Genomic DNA, 24,111 nt, shown 5'->3' with positions numbered 1-24,111 from the left:
GTATATAGATAAAGATAGCAAATCTTCAATATTTACAGTTTATTTCCTAGAGAAAACATAAGACTACACTTATTGCCAGTTTCGTAGGTCCTTGAATAATGACTCACCAAATTGACTTTTGTTTCTTTGTTTTTTGCTTGAATGTTTGAAATTAAACATCTATCTTTTGTTTAAAGATACAGATGTATAGCTTCATGGTTTTATGTGTATGTGTTCAGATGTATAACTTTATGCTTTTATGTTTCTTTCTAGTCTGCATTAAGACAATCACCTGGAGTCTGATTCTTAAGCGCACTATACTAATGATTCCCATTACCCATTTTATGTGACCCTAACTCCTTTCTCTCTAATGGCTACAATCCTATTATCAGAATCTAAGTGCTTATTTTTTAATACAAAAGCAAGCTGACTTTTCTGAAATCTATTACATATCTTTATTTTGTACCTATTTTTTATTTATCTCAATTTCTCAACACAAGAAATATTTTTTCAACTGCTGTTATCATATGATTCTGCCAACTAAGTGTTTTCTTTCTCCCATTTCTAAGTTTGTGAATTCTATGCATTCTTTTTGTTTGACTCATGGTAAAAATCTTTCCAGATAACTATTAAAGTATTTTCCACACTCTCTTTTTTGGCTATTACCTATCATTGTATTTTATTTAGCATTTTATTGAGAATTTACTAGTATTCAATATTAAATTAAGAGGTGAGGAGGAATATGGTAAAACTCATTAAATCTACTCTCAAGATGTTCACAATCAAGTAGTGAGAGAGACAACAAATATTTCAAAATTACATTGAAAGTTCTCTGAATATATAAGTGGACATATAGTCAGATATTGCAAAATTATCAGAGGAAGAATGCTTGGATAAGAAATGAATGCAAATTTCCAATGAACCATGAAATGGTGCAGGGGATTTCAGACAAATGTACATGTGCAAAGGCATGTGCTAAGAAATTTAATTCACATAAAAAGGAATACTGAAAATACAAGGAAGGCACTGAAGAATAAGATAGCAAAAATCTATTTTCTTATAGAAGAGTGTGGCCCTCAGCATATAGCTTATCAATAAGAAATATGATTCAGTATGTATATTATGAATATCATTTTCAAAGGGAGCTGGTCACACAATAACTTAGGAGAAAATGGGATTAGTTATTACTTAAAACATATAGTAGAGATAGAGGTAAAAATAGAAGAGTTAAGAAGGTTATTATGTATCTGTTTTCTGAGGTACCATTATTAAAACAGAAGATGCATAACAAAGCATGAATGTGGATTTTACTAATTTTGGTGGTATTTATGACATGGTAACATACTTTCTTTTTTTTTTTATTTTTTGGCTTTCTGGTGGCGATACTCAGGGATTCTCCTATATCTGCACTCAGGATTTATTCCTGGCAGTGCTTAGGGGACCATATGGGATTTCAGGTATGGAACCTGGGTCTGTCATGTAAAGGCAAATGCCTTACTCACTGTACTATTGCTCTGGCCCCCAAAAACATACATTTTAAAAAGGCATGAAATCAACCTGGAAAAGGTGCAGTTGTATAAGCCATCATCATGATCACCACTACCAACATCATCCTAATTATCATAGTAATAACAGAGATTCTAAAGCCAGGATGTCTAGATTATAATTGCGACTTTGATGCTTACATGAGTGTTCCTCAACAACTTATTTAACTTCTCTACAGTTTGCTTAGGACTGGAGCGATAGCACAGTGGGTAGGCATTTGCCTTGCATGTGACCGACCCAGGTTCGATTCCTCTGTCCCTTTTGGAAAGCCCGGCAAGCAACTGAGAGCATTCTGCCCATGGCAGAGCCTGACAAACTACCTGTTGTGTATTCGATATGCCAAAAACATTAACAACGATTCTCACAATGGAGATGTTACTGGTGCCTGCTTGAGCAAATCGATGAACAACAGGGCTACAGTGCAGTGCATAGTTTGCTTAATGACAAATTCTTTGATTAAATTTCAGGTGGGCTGGAGCGATAGCACAGCGGTAGGGCGTTCGCCTTTCACGAAGCTGACTCGTGTTCGATTCCTTCGCCCCTCTGGGAGAGCCCGGCAAGCTACCGAGAGTATCGCGCCCACCTGGCAGAGCCTGGCAAGCTACCCGTAGTGTATTGGATATGCCAAAAACAGTAACAATAAGTCTTACATTGAGAGACGTTACTGGTGCCCACTCGAAAAAATCTATGAACAATGGGATGACAGTGACAGTGACAGTGAAATTTGAGGTGATATAGAGCCTATTTCACAGAATTTTTTTTTCTTCTGGGGTGGATGCTGCAAGGGTTGAGATCACTCCCAATGATACATCTCTTGCTGTGCTTCTTTCATTTCCTGACAGTGCTAGAATTATGACCACAGTGGCTGGGGGATACCAGCTCCTCACCCCTGAAAGAGGTGTTCAGAGATGTCATGGCTATATCCAGCAGGAAATATGTGAGTTTGGAGATTGAACTTGTATCAGGGATCTCAAAGACATGCACTTCAACCTTTGTTCTAGTTTCTTGCTATGCTTCCATAGAAATTTTTGAAGAAGGCAGACAAATTTACAACCTGGGTCTGCCGTGTGAAAGGCAAATGCCCTACCCACTGTGCTATCACTCCAGTCTGGTACTTGGTAAGTACTATGAAGATATTATTATTATGTATTTTAACATTGTTATTTTTTAAATCTGTTACAAAAATAGTATCATCCATATATACTCCTAAGTTTATTTCACCTAACAAACTAACCATGGATATCTTTCAGTATCATAATAACATAAAGAGAGGCTAAAGTATTAGTAAAATATGTAATGTGCTTGCCGACACAGGTTTGATACCCGGCATCCCATATTGTCTCCTGAGCACTGATAGGAATGATTACTGAGCACAGCTAGCTGTGCCCTCTTCACCTCAACCCCTGCCCAAAAAACCCACATGCACACAAAATATGAAAAATAAAACATAAAAAAAGGCAAGACAAATATTTGGTTTAAGTAGAATAAGGGTGCATCTATATTGAGTAAATTAATTTCACTTCATCCAGAAGTTTATCAGAATCTTTGCTTATTTTCATAGACAGGTTCTTCAGCCCAGGACTTCTATATATTTTACTTTATATATTTCCTATATATTTAGTTCTTACATCTAACAGTTGAGTGGGAAATGAATAAATGTTGCACTATAGCACTGTCATTCTGTTGTTCATCGATTTGCTTGAGCGGGTACCAGTAATGTCTCTATTGTGATACTTGTTGTTACTATTTTTGGCGTATCGAATTCACCACGGGCAGCTTGCCAGCTTTCGCCCTGTGGGGGGATGTTCTCTGTAGTTTGCCCAGCTCTCCGAGAGGGACGGAGGAATCAAACCCGGGTCTGCCATGTGCAAGGCAAATGCCCTACTCACTGTGCTATCGCTCCAGTCTGAATATATGTTTAAAAAGTTCATTTTCTTTGTTTTAATTTTTCTTTTTTTTAATTGTCTCATACCCAGCAATTCTCAAGGTTTACTCCCAACTTCTGCTCAGGGATTACCTCAGGAGGTTTTCAGGGAAACATAGGGGATGCCAGGGACCATACTTGGGTCAGTCCCATGCAGTCAAATGTCCTACTAGCTGTACTATGTCCGTAAACACTCAAAGTTATTTTTAAAATTCAATTTTCTCACATAAATGAATACTGGAATCAAGGAAAATAAAATATAATTGAGCAAATATACCACCTTATTTTTCAATTTTTGTAAGTATATTGTATAAAATTGAGGAAAGAGGGGCCAGAGTAATAATAGAGTGGGTAGGGCACTTACCTTGCACACTCCTGACCAAAATTTGTTCCTCAACATCACATATAGTTCCCTACGGCCCTCTGGGAGTGATCCTTGAGCTCAGAGTCAGAGGTAAGCACTGAGCCCTGCCAGATATGGCCCCAAAACCATAAGTAATAAGTAAATCAATTAATCAATCAATCAGTTTTAGAAAACAATTTACCAAATCATTATTATAATATTACATGATTTATAATTATTTATTATATATAATTTTATTATAGCTATGTATGCAATAGACTCATATAGAAGTAATATAGTAAAGTTAAAAGAATAGAGAGGACAGAATTTAGATACCTTTTATGTTATAATTGATGTTCTTTATGAAAACAAATAGATTATGTAATGGAAAAACTAATCAAGCAGTAACAACAAAAATTCAAAACAGGTTATATCTATGAAATCTGAGTATTTTTAGACAGAACTCCTACAAGTAGACCCACCCAAATTTCTTTTGGCTCACATACTAGCACAGCTGTTTTCAAACCTACGAAAAAAGTCAGATGCAGCTTTATTGCCCTGACTGAATCTTGTTTTTATTCACAAGATACTTCTCTGGCTATAAAATGTTAAAGCTTGCCTTTTTAATTTTAGAGTTACAGTTTCGGAAAAGATACTGATGGTCAAAAAAAATCACAAAATACATACTTTCATTGGTGAGGGATTAAGGATAGTGTGCTCACTTATATTCATATAAAAATAAACTGACTGATTCAAATGAGAGTGCAAGATATGAATTATCTTATTGTATTTTATTTTTATAATTTTCTTGACAAGAAGTCACAACTTTAAGAAAGTCTTCCATGTTTTTAGAGGACATGTGGAGATTGCAATAACATCAGCAACTTCTCTTGTGGAGATTGCAGTAACATAAGCAACCTCTTGAGATTGAGATTTGAGATTGAAATCTCTTGAGATTTCATTCCATCTGCATTGGAGAGTTGGGGAGAGGATTGGGCCACACCCAACCATGTTCAGAGACAGTTCTTTGTGTACAGAGAGCACTGCTGGTGAGGCAGGGGTAAAAAAAATGATAGGGTCTCATACTCAAAACACTTTGTATCTGTGAAGGCAGGAGATACTTTGCATATAATGCTTATATTTCTTATTGGCTTGTTTATATCAAGACATTAGAAAATTTCTTCAAGCGCTGTACTTCACTTTCCACATCAGATCTTTCTTCATATCATGAGTCAGTCAAAACAAAATCCCCTTTCGCCATATTTGAGCAGATATTTGTAGTACATACTGAGAAGCTATGCTGGAAGTGAGAGCTTATTCTGAGTTAATAAAATGCAGAGAAAGGAAATAGGATTTAGATTTATAACTGTAATATTAATGTAATTCTTATTGCATTATGAATTGCTAAATGACATAAATGAGGGGTTATTTAACCAACAGCTTTGAGCTTAATCTTACCAATGAACAGGAAAAATTTGTACTTGCCTAAGAGCTAGAACTCAGCCTGCATACAAACAAAGGTAACTTTGCTAGGGTTAAATTGAAATATATTAATTATTTTATAATATTCTTTTAGGGAATTTTCCTGCTATTTTTTTAGTTTTGAATCCCTAAGAAAAATTTCTATTTAATGAGTCCTTGCATATTCTTCATGTGATTTGAATTACATAATTTTAAAATTGGAACACAGTTATTCAAGGCTTACCATTGCAAGGAAACAGTTGAATAGTAGTTAAACTCCAAATCTATTGCTCTAGCATAGTTTGGTGGACATTGTATTAAGTCACAGACCAAGAGAATATTAAAGAAGCAAGAAATCTGAAGACAGATATCCAGCTCTATCATTTTTTTATTTGGTTTACTTTGGGGGTCACACCCAGTGATGCTCAGTGGTTTCTCCTGCCTCTGTATCCAGGATAACTCCTGGCAATGCTTTAAGGACCATATGGGATTTCGGAGATTGAACCCACCTGGATAGATCATGTGCAAAGTGAGCACCCTACTCACTGTATTATTGCCCTGGCCCCAAGGCCTCATTTTCACAGTGGTAAAATTAAATTTAAAATTTTAACAAATTCTAAGTATACATGTGTATATAGCTATTTAGTTGTATATAGTTACATGCATGTATAGAAATGAGTGTATATACGTGTATAGACACATGTGTCTATACATGTATAGATACACATATATGATGTATGTATGTTATTTTGTTATTCAATCACCACCACTACTATCCACCTTCAGAACTTTTTACAGAGTCCTGAACTGAAATTCCACACACACAAAAATACTCCTCACTCTCCCTGCTTCCCACGCCATGCCAATCACAGTTTGCCACCATATTTTCTGTCTCTACAATTCAACTAGTAAGCATGTTACATAATTATGCTCATGAAGTACTTATCTTTGTCTAAGCGTTCAAAAATTTATATGTATATACTTATAAATGCATTATTTTGTACTATTTAATATTAGTAAGTAAAGTCTCTCTGAATTTATAGGAGAGACAAGTATTTTTGCAACTAATTTGGATTGAGGTTCTGTAATTTACAATACTGTTAGTGATGGTTTTTCGTGTAAATATTTCCAACATCACATCCATCACTAAAGTACCTGTCTCCCTTCTATTAGATTGTCTATACCCCTCCTGTCTATCTACCCTGCTCCAAAAAGCTCAGTTTTGTGGATCAGTTATCTTAGTGCCTTTGGCCCCTGTTGCTGTGTAGCTGTGTATTTTAAAAATTCTACATATGAGAAAGATCATTCTATATCTATTCTTTTCCTAATGACTGACATTATTCAGCATGATATCCTCTAGTTCCATTCATGTCACAGTAAATTTCATATTGTTTTCTTTTTGAAAGCTGCATAGTATTCCATTATTTATAAATGCCAGAATATCTGCATTCATTCACCTATAGTTCAGAATTTAGGTGGTTTCCAGTCTTGGCTATTGTGCTAAGTATTGTGATGAACATGGGTGTGTATATCCTCTCAACTTAATGATTTTGTGTTTTATTTTTATTTTTTTTGCTTTTTGGGTCACACCTGGAGATGCACAGGGGTTACTCCTGGCTCTGCACTACCCGCTGTGCTATTGCTCCAGCCCCTGATTTTGTGTTTTCTTAATAGATGCCAAGAAACAGAATCAGTGGATCATGTGGGTTCTATTACTATTTATTGGAGAGATCTCCATGCTACTTTCCACACAGGCTGAACCAGATGACATTCCCACCAAGAGTGGAGAACAGATTCTTCTCACCACAATCCACCAACTGCTGTTTCATATACTTTCTGATATGTGCTAGTCTCACTGGTTGAGTCACAACTAATTTGAACAGCTAATATTTTATATTATTTTTAGCCTTTAACTTTTGCCTTTTTGTTTTTCTATTCTCTGTTTTGCCATTCTTGTGACCTTCATAGTTCCCTTTATTTCTACAGCATCTTTTGTTCCCCTCTATTTTTGTCTAAGACAAGTTATGTTTTGGTTCTCAAATTTTCTTGATATCTCTCACTGAGCTTATTTATTTGGATTTCTTTTTTTATTTGCACTTCTATTTCTAATATTACAAAGGCTCTTATTGCATATTGTAATTAACTTTCTTTCTTTTTGGGTTTATCCTGGGCATACAAGGATGGTTTAATATATGCAAGCCAAACAACATAATGGACCATATACATACAAAATCTTAAAATATATGATCATATCAATAGATTCAGAGAAAGCATTTGATAAGATCCAACATTCATTCATGATTTAAAAAAAAAAACTCAATAGGGCTTGAAGGCTAAAGCACTTACCTGAGTTTGATCCTCAGCATTCCCTAATTGCCCCAAGTACTACCAGGAGTGATTCCTGAGTACAGAACCAGGAGTAACTCTGAGCATTTGGGTATGGCCCCCAAACAAAACAAAAACCTTTCACAAAGAAAACTATAAAACATTCACTGTATTACACTGTCATACTGTTGCATATTGATTTGCTCGAGCAGGCACGAGTAATGTCTCCATCATGATACTTGTTACTGTTTTTGGCATATCGAATACACCATGGGTAGCTTGCCAGGCTCTGCCATGCAGGCAAGTTACTCTCGGTAGCTTGCCAGGCTCTCCAAGAGGGACGAAGGAATCGAACCTGGGTCACCCACGTGCAAGGCAAATGCCCTACCTGCTGTGCTATCGCTCCAGCCCATAAAACAATACTAAAGGAAATAAAAGAAGATACACACAAAGAAATAGCAACAAATCCCCTGTTCATTCATGAATTGGAGTGATTAGTATTTTCAAAACAGCAATCTCCCCCCAAAATCATGTCGGTGGGCCCCATGGATGACTTACATGAAATGGGGAGGAGGAAGACGGTCACTTTCTCCCCAGCTGTATCTGCCACCCGGAACCCAGATTACTGGGTTCTTGTCTCTCTCACAGAAAGGAATTTCAGGAGTAGACAAGTGAAGAGAGAGAGAGAGAGAGAGAGAGAGAGAGAGAGAGAGAGAGAGAGACAGAGAGAGAGAGAGAGAGAGAGAGGGAGAGAGAGAGAGAGAAAGAGAGAGAGAGAGAACTGCACTCAAGAGAGAACCCGGGCTTCTCCAAGGGCAGAGAGAACCCCTAGACACATCCCATCATTATACAGGAAAGCATGAAAGTACATATCTCAAGAGGGGAGATGTGGGACACACGTGCTCGGCCACGTGGGCGCAAACAGCACACAGGCTCCGGCAGCATTTGCGCCAGGTTATTAATTTTCAAGACATTTAATAGGCACCAAATTGCTCTGATAATCAAGATGTGGTTACTCTAATGTTTTATGTTCCATTTTGTATATTATTTTGTATAGATGTTGTTCTCATTCTTTCATGTTACTCATCACTGAGTGAACTGGAATTTTCCTGGGTAAATTAAAGCATTTTAGACATAAAAGAGGGACAGGTTAGTCATGAATTCCTCAAAAAAAATCTGCAGTTTCACAGTTTTCAATAAACTTTCAAGAAATATATATTTGCAGGTGCTTTTTGAAATGTGCTATTATGGAGCAATTCTATAACCCCTATATTTTTAAATGAAATTTATTTTTCTAATACATCCTGTGTTTTTTCTATAGTAGTATATCTTATTATTTTTTCTTGTATATCCTCCAGTTCATTTCAGTTGCTTTCTGGTTTTTCTGAAAATAGAAGATAGGGGTCAGTATTATTATTACAACTTTTGAATTATTTTTAGGATATTTATTTTTATATTTTAAGGGGATTCATGTGCTAATGAAATAGTTTCTCATCAGAATTCTTAAAAATAATGAATGTCTCAATTTTTGAGGGAAAATAATCTTCACATTGAATTATATACTGCTTAAGAAGTACTTCCATAAAATTATGTGTGTGCGTGTGCGCACGTGTCTGTGTGTGTATGTATGTGTGTGTATGTGTGTGTGTGTGTGTGTGTGTGTGTGTTTTCAAGCATTTCTCCTGGCTCTGCACTCAATGTTTACTCATGGCAAGGCTTTGGGGGACCTTGTGCAATGTTGTGGATCTAACCAGGGTCAGTTTCATGCAAAGTTAGCAACTTACCTGTTATATTGTCTCTGCAGCCTCTAATATTGTATCTATACCTACCTTGTGTAGTACTGTAGCACTGTCGTCCCATTGTTCATTGATTTGCTCTAGTAGGAACCAGTAACATCTCCATTGAGAGACTTGTTGTTACTGTTTCTGGCATATTGAATATGCCAAGGGTAGCTTGCCAGGCTCTGCAGTGCAGGCGGGCTCTCGGAGATGGACAGAGGAATTGAACCCGGGTTGGCCTCATGTAAGGCAAATGCTCTACCCTCTGTGCTATTGCTCTGGCCACCTACTTTTTGTATTTCCAAATAATTATTATAATTCTTATTACAGAAGTTCTTATCCAAACTTTGCTGAAATCTAATTGTTGAGTAAATAGAAATTTTTATCAATGTTTCCTAAAAAGGAAATTTGAGAAATTCTATATCTACAAAATAATCTTAGTTGGCTCTGATGAGCCAGTGAAAGGCCTCCCCACCGAGGCAGTTGGATCTGCCTATCTCTAAAAAATAATTTCTGAATTTATTATTTCTTATAGAGCAATTATTTTCAAGACTACCATTTACAAACCGACACATAGCTCCTTTGTACTATGATAAGTGCATTTTATCACATATATCGGTTTAATTTGAGGTACAAATAAAAAATGTAATTAAAGCTTATAATAAATATTAGCTGTATATAAATATGTGACTATATCCTATAGATCTAAGAATTATCTCAATTATTCATTTGAAATTTTGGAATTGATATGTTCCCTTTTGCATAATTCAATAATTTACAAATTTTCACATCATGGAAATGACCTGATCACCAATAATGAAAACTTCTATCTTCTTAGTAGAGTACACAGTATGTCCTTTATATAGACTTTCTTCCTGCAGTGAATGGTTTGTTTAACATTTTAGCTTTCTTATGCTAGCTTTATATAGAATTCAAATTGACATGATATTAAAAAACTAATTTGTATAATTACAAAGAGCTTTCTAATCTCTGGGTTTATACTGATGACAATCTTTTCAAGATGAAAGTAAGGCCCTTGGTTTGTATGTTAGTTAAGAAAAGGTAAATATCAAACATAATCCAGTATAATGTAACCGTAATGAGCATAAATACTGTATTCCATGTTAATTAACTGAATTTAATTGCTTTCTTACCAACCCTAATACTTAAGTGGGTTGATAGCAGCAATATATTTTTCTTATTTACTAGAAGATATAGCTGCTGCATTTGGAGATGTTTGTTCCGTTGAGAGCAAATGGAACGTCAGAGACTAGTTCGTTTTTCATAAACATTGTCTTGGTGAGATTCAGCTGCAGTCCAACCTTTCCACACTCATGGTCGAAGTCAGCCAAAATTTGCGCCCCTAGGCTAATGTTTAGTGTTATTAGAACAATGTCATCAGCAAAGCAGAGGTGGTAGAGTTGCCGACCATCTATCTTCACTCCCATTCCTTCCCATTCTAGTCATTGCATGATGTTCTCGAGGATGGCACTGAAGAGTTTCAGTGAAATAGTATCACCTTGATGAACCCCTCTCTTTATGTCAATGATCACTTCCTTGTAGAATCCTGAGATCCTCGGGGTAAATCCATAATACAGCTCGAGGAGGATCTAGATGTACTGAGTTTAAACGCCCTGTTTGGCTAGGGCTTTGATGACCGCTTCAGTCTCAACAGAATCAAAGGCCTTCTTTAAATTGATGAACGTTAGACAGAGTGACATCTTGAACTCTTGCAAAACTTCAATGAGCTTGGTCACTGTGTGGATATGGTTGATCGTGCTGAATACTTTTTGGAACCTGACTTTCTTGCATGATTGTCCTTCGTCTACTATTCTGCCTATTCTATTCAGGATGACTCGAATGAACAACTTGTAGACAACGGACAAGTTGATTGGTGTACCTATGTGTACCTGGGTTGAGAACTCAACATGAGAAATAACTTGGCGCCAGAACTGCGCAGAAGGAAGAGAGCAGCGTGGAACACCTTCAAGAGCGTCAAAGAAGTGGTTAAGAGGACAAAGAAGCTCCACCTCAGGGCACATCTTTTCGACTCCACAGTTCTTCCTGCACTAACATACGCTTCAGAGATCTGGGCTCTATGCAAACTAGATGAAAACGCTATTCAGGTATCCCAAATAGGAATCAAAAGAGCCATCCTAGGAGTATCAAGTTTCCCTCAAGTGAGAGAAGGAATCCAGAGTTCCGACCTCTGTCGACGGTCAAGAATCAGGAATGCTGTCTCATTTGCCAAGGCATATAAAATCAGATGGGCCGGACATGTAATGCAATTCATAGTTGGCCGCTGGACTAGAGCTGTTACAGACTGGATTCCAGGAGATGTCAAAAGACTGCGTGGCCACCCACCAATGAGATGGTTAGACTTCTTTGTCAAAACCATGAATGAATGATTTGAGGCTCTTCCTGTTCCTGGAGCGAGCAGATATCATTAGTACGAGACAGGAACAAATGGAGACATGTACTGGCACCCGCTCGAGCAAATCAAAGATCAACGGGATGACAAATCGAAGATCAAGCAAATGCAGACATACTCTGGATTTGCTTGATTTAAAAAAAAATATATTTATTTATTTATTTATTTATATTAGTGAATCACCATGAGGTACAGTTACAGGCTTACAAACTTTCGTGCTTGCATTTCAGTCATACAATGGTCGAGCACCCATCCCTCCATCAGTACCCATTTCCCACCACTAATGATCCTAGCATCCCTCCCTCCACTCCCACCCCGTTCCCCCCACCTCACCCTGCCTCTGTGGCACGGCATTTCCTTTTGCGCTCTCTCTCTCTCTCTCTCTCTCTTTCTCTCTCTCTCTCTCTCTCTCTCTCTCTCTCTCTCTCTCTCTCTTAGGGCTGTTCTGGTTTGCAATAGAGGTATTTAATGGCCATCATGTTTGGTCTATGGTCTACTTTCAGCCCACATCTCCCATCCGGAATGGGTCCTCCTAGCACCCTTTACTTGGTGGTCCCTTCTCTATCTGAGCTGCCTTTTCTCCCAACATTGAGGCCGGCTTCTAAGCTGTGGACTGATCCTTCTGGTACTTATCTCTACTCTTCTTGGGCGTTAGTTTCCCTTTCTGTTACTTTATATTCCACAAGTGAGTGTACTCATTTTTGGACTTACTTTTGATCTGCTCAGGGATCATTCTTGGCACTTGAGATCATATGCAGTGTAGGGAATCAAAATAGGGCCTATTAGATGCAAGGAAAATGCCTTAGGCCCTGTATTAACACTGTAAGCACCAAATTTTGTTGTTAATTAGTAGTTCCCTATTTTCCACTCTCTGAACCCTCAGTAATCCCCATTCTATTCACTCTGAGTTTGATTATACTAGACTTCATAGTGTAGTATTTTTGAGACAAAGTGCACAAAGAACAGTATGTTCAATCTGTAAAGTTCTTTCTCTCTTGACCGCCATTTTCTCCCTCTCAATATATCAATGTTGATATACATGTGACATGTCAATATAAATATCCACATGATACATGTCTGCATTGACACCAGCATAGACATGATACAAATTTAATACGTGTTTAAATATATGCCATATTGAGAGCACACTTTTGGAAAGGCATCTATAGCATAGTGAATAAATGAAGCCTTTAATCAGAAGTCTGAAAACTATCTGGGATTCCTGATTACCGCTCAACCAAGGTTACAGGTAGGTATTTGAGCACCTGTTGAGTTATGATCTGTAGCCCTGCCTGATAATTGCCCATTTCATAGGAACCTTATGAAAATTCTTGAACCAGAAACAAATTAGTTAAGTTGCATGTAAATTCTTGACTCTCAGATATTATGGAATAATAACCATTTTCTGGGTTGGAGTTATAGCACAGCAGGTAGGGTGTTTGCCTTGCACACAGCCGGCCTGGCAAGCTACCGAGAGAATCTCTCCCGCATGGCAGAGCCTGGCAATATAACTGTGGCATATTTGATATGCCAAAAACCGTAACAACAAGTCTCACAAGATGTTACTGGTGCCCACTTGAAAAAATCAATGTGCAACGGGATGACAACCATTTTCTATTATAAACTACTAGGTTTTAGCTAATTCTTTTCTAAGAAGAGGAGGAGACACTAACAAAACTGCTAGTAACCTAACTTTCTTAATTTTATTTTTTACACAATCATAAAGATAGCTTTTCAGGTAAGTACTTCACATATACAAGATTAACCAAAACAATAATCTAAAAATTCAAAATTCTAAATTTTATTTTAGATGCATTTTAAAATTAAATTAAATTTGAGGAATTAGCTTGTATTTGTATTCGAGATCATTGTGAGTGAGATTATTTCAGAAAAAATAGTATTTTTCATTTGATTTGCAACTAGAGTCAGAACTTTATCAATACATAATTTATTCCATTAAATCTCTTTTTAAAACTCCAGACCTACCTTACCTTCTCTATTTAAAGGTTTTAAGTCATCTCAAACTTAGCATGTTTGTGACATAATTTGAATTATCATAATTAGGATACTTTTTCCTCTTTGTTCCGCTGTGTGTCCTCTCAATGAATTGTTTCATTATTCTATCTTTTTTTTCAATTATAAAAATGAGATGTTATCTACGACAGTACTTATATTTAGTAGGAGCTAGGTTAATTTTCTGTAATAATTAGTAAATAACTTAGAAGTAAAATGACATAGAAGCACATTAATCTTTCACATAGTTTTTAAATGATTGATATTAGGTTGTTGAGACTGTCTTCCTGTTATCAGTACAGGTGTTCTATTTCTGTATTCAAAGGACTTTTTATAAAGCTGAAAATTTCTCAGTGGAAAAAGAAAAAAATTAGGGGAATAAAACACATGCCAAGTAGTGGCATATATCACTATTGTTCACATGTCACTATCCATAGTTTTGTCACATTACACACTGAGGAATGCTAGCTCAGATTGATGGTGAGAGTAGCTATATTTTGATAATAGCATGGTTTGGGATTAAGATGACATACTCTAAGGCTGTCTGCTTGGATACACATATTTGGCCTACTATTTCCTATGTGTGACTTTCATTGAAGGAAGAATTTTGCTTCTATCACTATCATTCTTCACATAAAAAAGATACATAAATTCAAATTTCATAATAATTATTTATAAATATTTAGAACTGTGCCTGATCACTTGTATCACTTGTCATCCCGTTGATCTTCGATTTGCTTGAGTGGGCGCCAGTAACATCTCCATTTGTCCCTGTTGTGAGCTAATGCAACCCAGTGATATATGCTTGCTCCAGGAACAGGAAGAGCCTCAAATTGTTCATTCAGGGATTTGACGAAGAAATCTGACCATCTAGTTGGTGGGCAGCCACAAGGTCTTCTGACGTCCCGTGGAATCCAGTTGGTAACAGCTCTAGTCCAGCGGTCGTCTCTGAATCACATTATGTGACCGACCTATCTGATTTTTGATGCCTTAGCAAACGAGACAGCATCCCTGATTCTTGACCATCAGAGATCAGAACTACAGATTCCTTCTCTCACTTGAGTGAGATATGATACTCCTAGCATAGCTCTTTCTATTCCTCTTTGGGATACCCTAATAGCGTTCTCATCATGTTTGCATAGGACCCAGGTCTCTGAGGCATATGTTAGTGCAGGAAGAAAGGTGGAATCAAAAAGATGTGCCCAGAGTCGGAGGTTCTTTGTTCTCTTAACCACTTCTTCAACGCTCTTGAATGCATTCCATGCTGCTCTCTTCCTCCTGCGCAGTTCTGGCACCAAGTCGTTACTCATGTTGATTTCTTGACCCAGGTACACGTAGCTGCTGCATCCAGAGATGTTCGTTCCATTGAGAGCAAATGGAGCTTCAGGGACTAGTTCATTTTTCATGAACATCATCTTGTTATTTAGCTGCAATCCGACCTTTCCAGACTCGTGGTCGAAGTCAGCCAGAGTTTGTGCCATTTGGCTAATGATTGGTGTTATGAGAATGATCTCATTAGTGAATCGGAGGTGGTGTAATTGTTGACCATCTATCTTTACTCCCATTCCTTCCCATTCCAGTCATCGCATGATGTTCTCCAGGGTGGTACTGAAGAGTTTCGGCGAGAGGGTATCACCCTGCTGCACCCCTCTCTTTACATCAATGATCACTTCCTTGTAGAATGGTGAGATCCTGGTGGTGAATCCACAATACTGCTTGAGGAGGATTTTGTTGTACTGAGTTTGATCGCCCTGTTTGACTAGGGCTTCGATGACCGCTTCAGTCTCAACAGAATCGAAGGTCTTCTTTAAGTCGATGAACGTTAGACAGAGCAGCATCTTGAACTCTCGAGAAACTTCAATGAGTTTGGTCACTGTGTGGATATGGTCTATTGTGCTGAATCCCCTTCAGAACCCGGCTTGCTTGCATGATTGTCCTTTGTCTACTGTTCTGCCTATTCTATTCAGGATGACTCGAGTGAACAACTTGTAGATGACAGACAGCAGGCAGATTGGGCGATAGTTGCCAATGTCATGGATGTCTCCCTTCTTGTACAACAGAATGGTCCTACTGGTTTTCCACTGAGATGGAACCTTGCATTCAGGCAGGTAGCGTGTGATGAGTCAAGCCAGTGTACTGATGAGTATTGGTGGCAGATTCTTCAGGTGTTTGTGTCTGACCTTGTCCAGACCAGGTGCTGTACGCATTTTTACCAATGAAATGGCTTGTCAGATTTCAGAAGGGAGAACGTTGGGAACAACATATCTATCCTGCGGAATTTGGTATGTGGGCAGGTGGACATGGCTGTCAAAAAGATCCAACAGGTGGACATGCTGTCAAAGAGATCCAAGTAGAAGTTGTGAATAATCCTCTCCATTGCCTTTCTGGAAGATGTGATAGATCCATCGGGACGTCGGAGGGCAGTCATCTTGTTCTTGTAGTTGGCAAAGGATAGGCGAGCATTGTGAATACTTTTTCTGGCTTCTGCCGCATCAGCCAACGCTGATGCTCTTCTCTCTTTGAGGTCCTCCTTTATCGCATCTCTGCACAGCTTTGTGAGCTCAGACATTAGCGTGTGGTTGCTTGAGGCTTGCACAATACCACGTTGACAAATGATAGCTCGAGAGTTTCCGAAGACAGGCGTCTGTTTGTGGCTTTCTCACTCTCGGCATTCTTCGCACTGACGTGGAGGTGCTGAACCATTCGATCGTATTCCCGTCAATGTTGTCAATGACAGCATCTTCCCATGTTGCTGCAATAGTGCCAAAGAGCTCCAGGTTGGTGGTCATTCTGGAAGTTGCCTTCTTAGACTTCAAACCCAGACACCCCACCCTACCTAAGCCAGATAAATACCTCACCAGCCGACTTCCACTACATCCACTAGCCAGCCACCACCACAATTCAGGCCACTCTCCGGACACTTGGGCTGAACCTCATACATGAGTGAAGCCCCACAAAACCAGGTAAGCAGAAAGTTGCGACCTTAAACTCTAGGTTCAACAAGACATGGAAACAAGATCCTCTGTCTGCCTCTTCCGATCTCCGGCATCTGAGGGAGGGGGTCAAACTCAGACGCCCCACGCTACCCAAGCCAGATAAATACCTCACTGGCCGATCCCCACTACATCCACTACCCAGCCACGGCCACACTCCAGGCCACTCTCTGGACACACCATAAGACATTTAATACCCATTATTCCTGCACCATATTTGATGGGGTTCAAATATTGTGTGCACCATGGTATCACCTCTAAGGGCAATTGGAGGTCGCCTTAAAAGCCTTCATCCCTCTCCAAGAGCCCAGCAAGCTACCGAGAGTATACTGCCCACACGGCAGAGCCTAGCAAGCTACCAGTGGCGTAATCAATATGCCAACAATAGTAACAACAATCGGCCTCATTCACCTGACACCGAAAGAGCACCTAACACAGCAGTATTAAGAAAGATGAGCAAGGAGAGGCTGAAAAAAATCCAGGGACAAACTAGATTGCCCAAACAAAGAAAGACTAAAATGAATGTCTGTACTTTCAATGCATATACGCTGGCATCAGAAGCATCCATCGAAGACCTGATGCTGCAAGCACAGATCAAGTACAACATCATTGGTCTGACGGAAACAAGAAGACATCAATCACATCACGCCATTTTTGACACTGGAGAAGAACTGTTCCTCAGAACATGTGACAACAGAGGTGTCAGTGGTGTCCGTGTTCTTGTCAACACGAACTTGACCATGAGCATTGATTCATTTGAATGCCTAACAACCTGAATCGGATGGTTACACTTGAATAGATGTGGCTCACTGCCTGTAGTTTCTATCTTGGTTATCTACGTACTAACATCCAACTACGATGAAGAAGAAATTGAGAGGTGCTACATGGAACTGGAGAAGTTCTATAAAGAAGACCACACCTTCTACAAGATCATTGTTGGTGATTTTAGTGCCAAGATAGGTCCAAGAAGGTCGCTGGAAGAATCCACATTGGGACCCATGACCTAGAATGGAATGATCAGGATGAGAGACTATCTGAATTCATCATGTCAACCAAGACCATCCATGGTAACTCACAGTTCCAGAAGGCCAAATATAAACGCTGGACATGGGAGTCTCCCGGTGGACAGTTCCACAATGAAAATGACCACATCATGTTCAATCAAAGGTTTTGCCTGACCGATGTCGCTGTTGTCCCAAAATTCCAAACAGGATTGGACCACTGTCTCCTTCGTGCAAAATTCTACTTCACAGAGAAGGGATAAAGGTCTGCAAAATTTAAGTCTAAGAAGACAGGCAACTCCATACAAAATAACTAATATTAAGAAGTAGGATTAAGATGTTAATTAAGTTATTGGACTAAGGTAAGGAGAAAAACCCATAGGTGATATTTCACCCTTGAGCCAATCTCCTGGCTGCAGGCTATCAGGAAGGGGTTTCATATGTTTATTGCTACCAGACCTAGGTATGGTTGCTACCCACAATGCTAAGAGGTTGAGAGAGACTAGAGAGACCAGGACAGCAAGTCAGATGAGTTAGAGAGATAGGAGGAGATGGGAATGAGGGTCTTAGTGATACTGGAACAGGCGTGTGGAAAGAATGGGATAAATGGCAACTGATCACCAACCGGCCTGGCCCTCATTTCCTCCTTCGTCCACCCATGGCATCAGATGGCCTGGGTGGGGAAGCGGTGCAAGACCACCCAACGCAGGAGCAAGAGAGAGCCACAGGATTCCTCGTTGTTTTATGCATATATGGTGTATGATCTTTTGATGAGTTGTTGGATTTTATTTGCTAGTATTTTATTGAGGATCTTTGTGTCTGTGTTTTCATCAGGATTATCAGTCTTTAATTTTCTTTTTTTTTTTGTGGTGTTTCTGTTGGCTTTGGATATCAAGGTGATATTAGTGTCTGAGAAACTGTTTGGGAATATTTCTGTCCTGTTCTGTTCAAGAAAAATGTATGTGCAGTAGTAGATTTAGCTGATTGGTGCTTCATGATAGGTTACTAAGGGTGTGTTGATTTTAAATTTTCACTTAAATGTAATTTTATAAGCACAGCAGGTAGGGCGTTTGCTTTGCAAACGACCGGGGTTCAATTCCTCCGCCCCTCTCAGAGAGCCCGGCAAGCTACCTAGAGTATCTAGCCCACAAGGCAGAACCTGGCAAGCTCCCTGTGGCATATTCGATATGCCAAAAACAATAACAACAAGTCTTGCAATGGAGGCATTACTGGTGACTGCTCGAGCAAATAGATGAGCAATGGGATGACAGTGACAGTGATATGTCACTTATATAATTTTAGGTTACTAAGGATGTGTTGATTTTGAATTGTCAATATATACAATTTTATATATAAGTCACTTATATAATTTTGTAAACACAAACTTCAATGAAAAACTAAAGATAATTACAAATATCTGAAGATCCTTCCACTAAGAAATGGTACCTATTTCCTTCATCTTGAGTCTTTGAAATATTACGTTGCAGAAATGATAGCATGATAATTTGGAATGCTCAGGCCTTTAAAAATCAATATCTCTGTATTTTGTTTCTTGAGACAATTGTTTTCAGCTGTCATAAAATAAATTAGATTACAGTAAAATCAAAAATTGGAAGACCCCGAAATAAATATTATAGTGCCAAATAATCCAGCATTTAAAGATACTAAATCCAATAGTATTGCATAATCTAAATCAACATCATTTGTATTCAAAGAATCACCTAGCTGAGTTCTGACTAAATTTGTGAGACACAAATTGTGAGGTACTGCAGTATTATACTACTATGTTTTCAGTTGTAAAGCTGCACAGATATTTGCTAAGTAGAAATAGCAGGAATCTAAATATTTTCTCTCATAAATATTCTGGAATGTCTAATCCTAATATAATAATAGTAGGCCACGACTAACCTAATTTTACTAAACACGTTTTATGGAATGCATTAATAAATTGCAAGAATATATCCGCTTTGTTTTAGTTGGCTTTGGCAACTAGTTTGGTTAACTGTATCCTTTTATAATCACTCTACTTCATTTTAAAATTTAATATAAGTGAAATTTAAACACACATTTAAGCGAACTGTTTGTAAAAGTGTCCACTTATTTAGGATCAAGGAACTATATAAGAAAAAAAAAGTAAAAGCTAGAGCAACATTAAACATGTAACAGCTACCTTACATATTGCTTTATGATACTTAATCCTCTTATACATGCTTCTACTAGTTCCAACTTCCAAAGTTTAATTAATTTCATTTCATGGACTTTTTTAAAAAGCTGTGAGAAAATTGAATCAATCTAAAATTTGGATATTATGTTTCCTATGAAACATAATATATTAGTATGTTTCCTATGAGAGCTAAGTTCTACTTGTAAGCTATCAAAAAGCTAAAGTTGAAAATCAAAGATTTTTTATGGTTATTTATCCGTGAGGTAAGATTTAAAATAAAAAATGTTGGGGTGCCACAGCCATAGCACAGTTAGTAAGGTGTTTGCCTTCTATGTGGCCAACCTAGGTTCGAACCCTGGTACTTCAGATGGTCCCCTGAGCCCCAAGGGATTGATCCTTGAGCTCTGACAGATGTGGCCTAAAAGCAAAAAATAAACAATAACAGAATTCTTCATAACACCTAGTCTGTTGCAACTAAGATGATGTGATACAGCTAGAATCCTTGGAAGCCCATTTAAATAGAATGTTCACTTCAAAACCTTTATGAATATTTTTCCTAATTTTCTCTTAGAAGTTCTTTGTTTTTATCATAAATCCCTAAGTTATTTATTGAAAAAGCTGTGGTCAAATTTTCCCTCAGTATATAAGAGAATTTAGCATGTTATATTTCTGAGAGCAAACTTTTTTTTTAACTTGCATATCTTGAATCCTTATCTTTTATAAGGGAAGAAGGTTTGGGTCTCATGACAGTGCTCAGGGCTTACTTTTCGCTCTGTGCTCAGGGCTCACACCTAGTGGTGCTCAGAGGATCATAATATACAAGGGATAAAACCAGGGAGAGAAGCAAGTGCCTTAACACCTATAATAGTGCTCAGACTCTGTGACTCGTACTCTCCATAATATACTCCTGTAAAATATATTTTCAGGCCCTTTCACATGAATTTCAATAGCATTTGTTATCACTTCTTTGATTTTTGAATTTCATTTATGAATATGGTCACCACGCTTAGAGTCTGTAACCAAAATATGTAGTATCTGTTTCTCTTTCAAGCAGAAAGAACATTTCTTTTTAGAGTGATCAAAGGGCCCAGCACAGTTGGAAAATTTCAAAGCATGAATATGGGTTAAACATTATCCTACTACTTCTAAAGCCAACTGCTGAAAAAAAAAAATCATCAGCTAAGAATGAATCCAGGTTTCTTTTGAGTTTTTTGGAAAAAAAAATAAAGGTCTTGCTTTAATATTATTTATCTGGGCATGTAAAATGCAATTCATTCTCATGATTCACAAATAATAAATTTCCAATATATATGTCAGTAGCAGAATGAAAAACTTAAAACTTTGTTGCATATGTTCCAGTAACTAGATAGCTGGCATTTTGCTCGAGATCCACAGTTAGAAACCACAGCTGAAAAAAAAAGTTCTGGGGTGATGCACACAAGAGCAAGTTTTAGCAGGTTTTCATGAAAGACAGATACAGGGGACTTGATAATTACAGACCTTGGCCTGTCTTGGGACAGCGGGATCTGGAAAGGACCAGGTGAGAACCAAAGGCAAGAGTAGTTGCTACCTAATTTAGAGGATTAGAAAAACAATAACAACAATTCCAGTGAGCTTCCCAGGGAAGGATATTTTATTTTCAACTGGCCAACTGCTTTAGGTTTCTGGTAACAATCTGCCTTCTTTCACACTGTGGGATTGAGCCCCGGGTCCACATTCTTGAGCCAGGAGAAATAAATTGGGCCCCTGTTCAATTTTAACTTAGCTGTGTTTGTGAAGTCTCTGGGGGTTGGGAGGTGGGGGAGATGGTATTGTTATATCGAAACTGACTGTAATGGTTTGGTAGTATTTAGCTGACTTTACTAAGAAAAAAGTATTAGTTGTTTTATGTAGGCTTGTGTTTGTGAGGTATGTTGTTTGGTATGCTATTGTTAAATTGAAACTGATTGCAGTGGTTTGGTAGTAGTTATCTTACTGTGCTAAGAAAAAATAGTTTTAGTTGTTTTATGTATGCATTTTCTTCAAGTAGCAAAACACTGTCCCCACTGTGTGCAATGCCCAGTCTTTGTTTTTATTTTGTTTGTTTGTTTGGTTTGGGGCCATGCCTGGTTGTGTTCAGTGCTTGCTTCTGCTCCTGAGCTCTAGGAGCATTCCCGGCCACGGCTGGGGGAATGTAGAGGGTGACAGGGGGATAGAACCCAGGTTGGCCATATGCAAAGCCAAGTCTTTGAAGCTATGGGCATACCAATAAAGGTCTAAAAGAATCTATCCATGCCCTCTCAATATTTCAGAAGAGAATTATCTAACAGTGATAGTATGTAGGAGAGGTTTTTACATAATTGACAAGTGCTTAACAAGTTCAAGAAAAGGATATCAGTTAGCCTGAAGTTAAGTAATCAAATTTGAGTCATAATAACCTGAAATCAAATCCTGCATAGCCTGTGTTGGTATTGTCTTTAATTTAAGTTCCCTAAGCCCCAATTTCTTTTTTTTTTTAATTTTTCATTAGAGAATCACTGTGATGTGCAGTTACAAACTTATGAACTTTTGTGTTTGCATTTCACTCATACAATGATCGTTTACCCATCCCTCCACCAGTGCCCATTCTCCTCCACCAATGATCCCATCATCCCTCCCACCACCCCCACCCCATCCCCCACCACCCCACCCTGCCTCTGCGTCAGGGTATTCCCTTTTGTTCTCTCTTCATTTGGGTGTTGTAGTTTGCAATAGAGGTATTGAGTGGCCTTCATGTTCGGTCTATAGTCTACTTTTAGTTTGTATCTTCTAACCCAAATGTCCTACCAACATCCTCTATTTTCTTTACCTTTGTAATGGAGACAAAGAACCTATTTTTCAGGCTGACTATGACTATTGCACTGTAGCACTGTTGTCCCATTGTTCATCGATTTGCTCGAGCGGGCACCAGTAAATGTCTCCATTTTGAGAGTTCTTGTTACTGTTTTTGGCATATTGAATATGTCACGGGTAGCTTGCCAGGCTCTGGTGTGCAGGCGAGATACTCTTGGTAGCTTGCTGGGCTCTACGAGAGGGACATAGGAATCAAACCTGGATTGGCTGCGTGCAAAGCAAACGCCCTATCAGATGTGCTATCGCTGTTGGAATAAAATAAATTCTAATTTATTTTACTTCTTCATGGCTTAAAGTATTTAAACTACTTTGTGTTTAATCTTACAAACATTATTACTAATATTTTAATGTAGATGATATTATGCTGAATTGGAATTGACCATACCTTTGGAAAAACTGATTTGCTACCATCAGAAGCTGAGATGTTCCTTACCATGTGCACATACTCCCAGGCAGAACTTTGACAGAACTGTCAAGGCACTAGAAAAGATGCAGTTGACTGAGATATTCTGAAACTCAATACCAAAACTTTCAAAGTATTTCAGGGCCATTAAGTTTTATATGATTGGTTAGTGCAGCAATTTATAGCTACTATGGATTGCTAATTTGGAAATATGGTAAGCAGTGCTTACCTAGAGCAGGCCAATGACAGACATTTATGGTCAATCTAAGCTAAGTGCAACTTTCTTAATTTCCTGGGATGACTTGGTTTCCAAGAAAATAAATAAAACAATCAGACTTTATTAAATGTGTGAAAATTATTTTGAAAGGTAGAAAAAAAAACCCTGCTAAATGTTGCCTAACTATGAGATAATATGAACAATAGGATAAACATGTAAAAGAAATAGGGAGCTTTATCTAAAAAAATAAGTTCATTTATATCTAGTGTGCTTCTTTGCAGCAGAAAGTGAAAAAGCAGTTTATTTCTATTAGTTTATTCCTATTAAAATAATGCTTGCTAGCATACTCATCAGATCTTTAAACCAAGTTACCATTCTACATTGCCTCAGTTACTAGTCAAAAAAGACGAATGTGAACATCATTTAGTAATAATATCCTCTACCCATATATTCTTATATAATGATAATCCTTATTAGCATACTAATTTTCCCTAAAGCTAGAATGGGATAAGAAACATAAAAAAGGGGAGGGGGTATAATTAATGAGCCATAATAGTTTCTTTATGGTTTATTTAAATAAAATATAATCTTATAACAATTTTTTTTAATTTCTAGATCTTTAGGGAATACTTTCACTTAAACACATAACTTAGAGTGACAATA

This window comes from Sorex araneus, chromosome 2, assembly GCF_027595985.1.
Source record: "Sorex araneus isolate mSorAra2 chromosome 2, mSorAra2.pri, whole genome shotgun sequence".
NCBI classification, from domain to species: Eukaryota; Metazoa; Chordata; class Mammalia; order Eulipotyphla; family Soricidae; genus Sorex; species Sorex araneus.
This window is presented reverse-complemented; position numbering follows the sequence as displayed.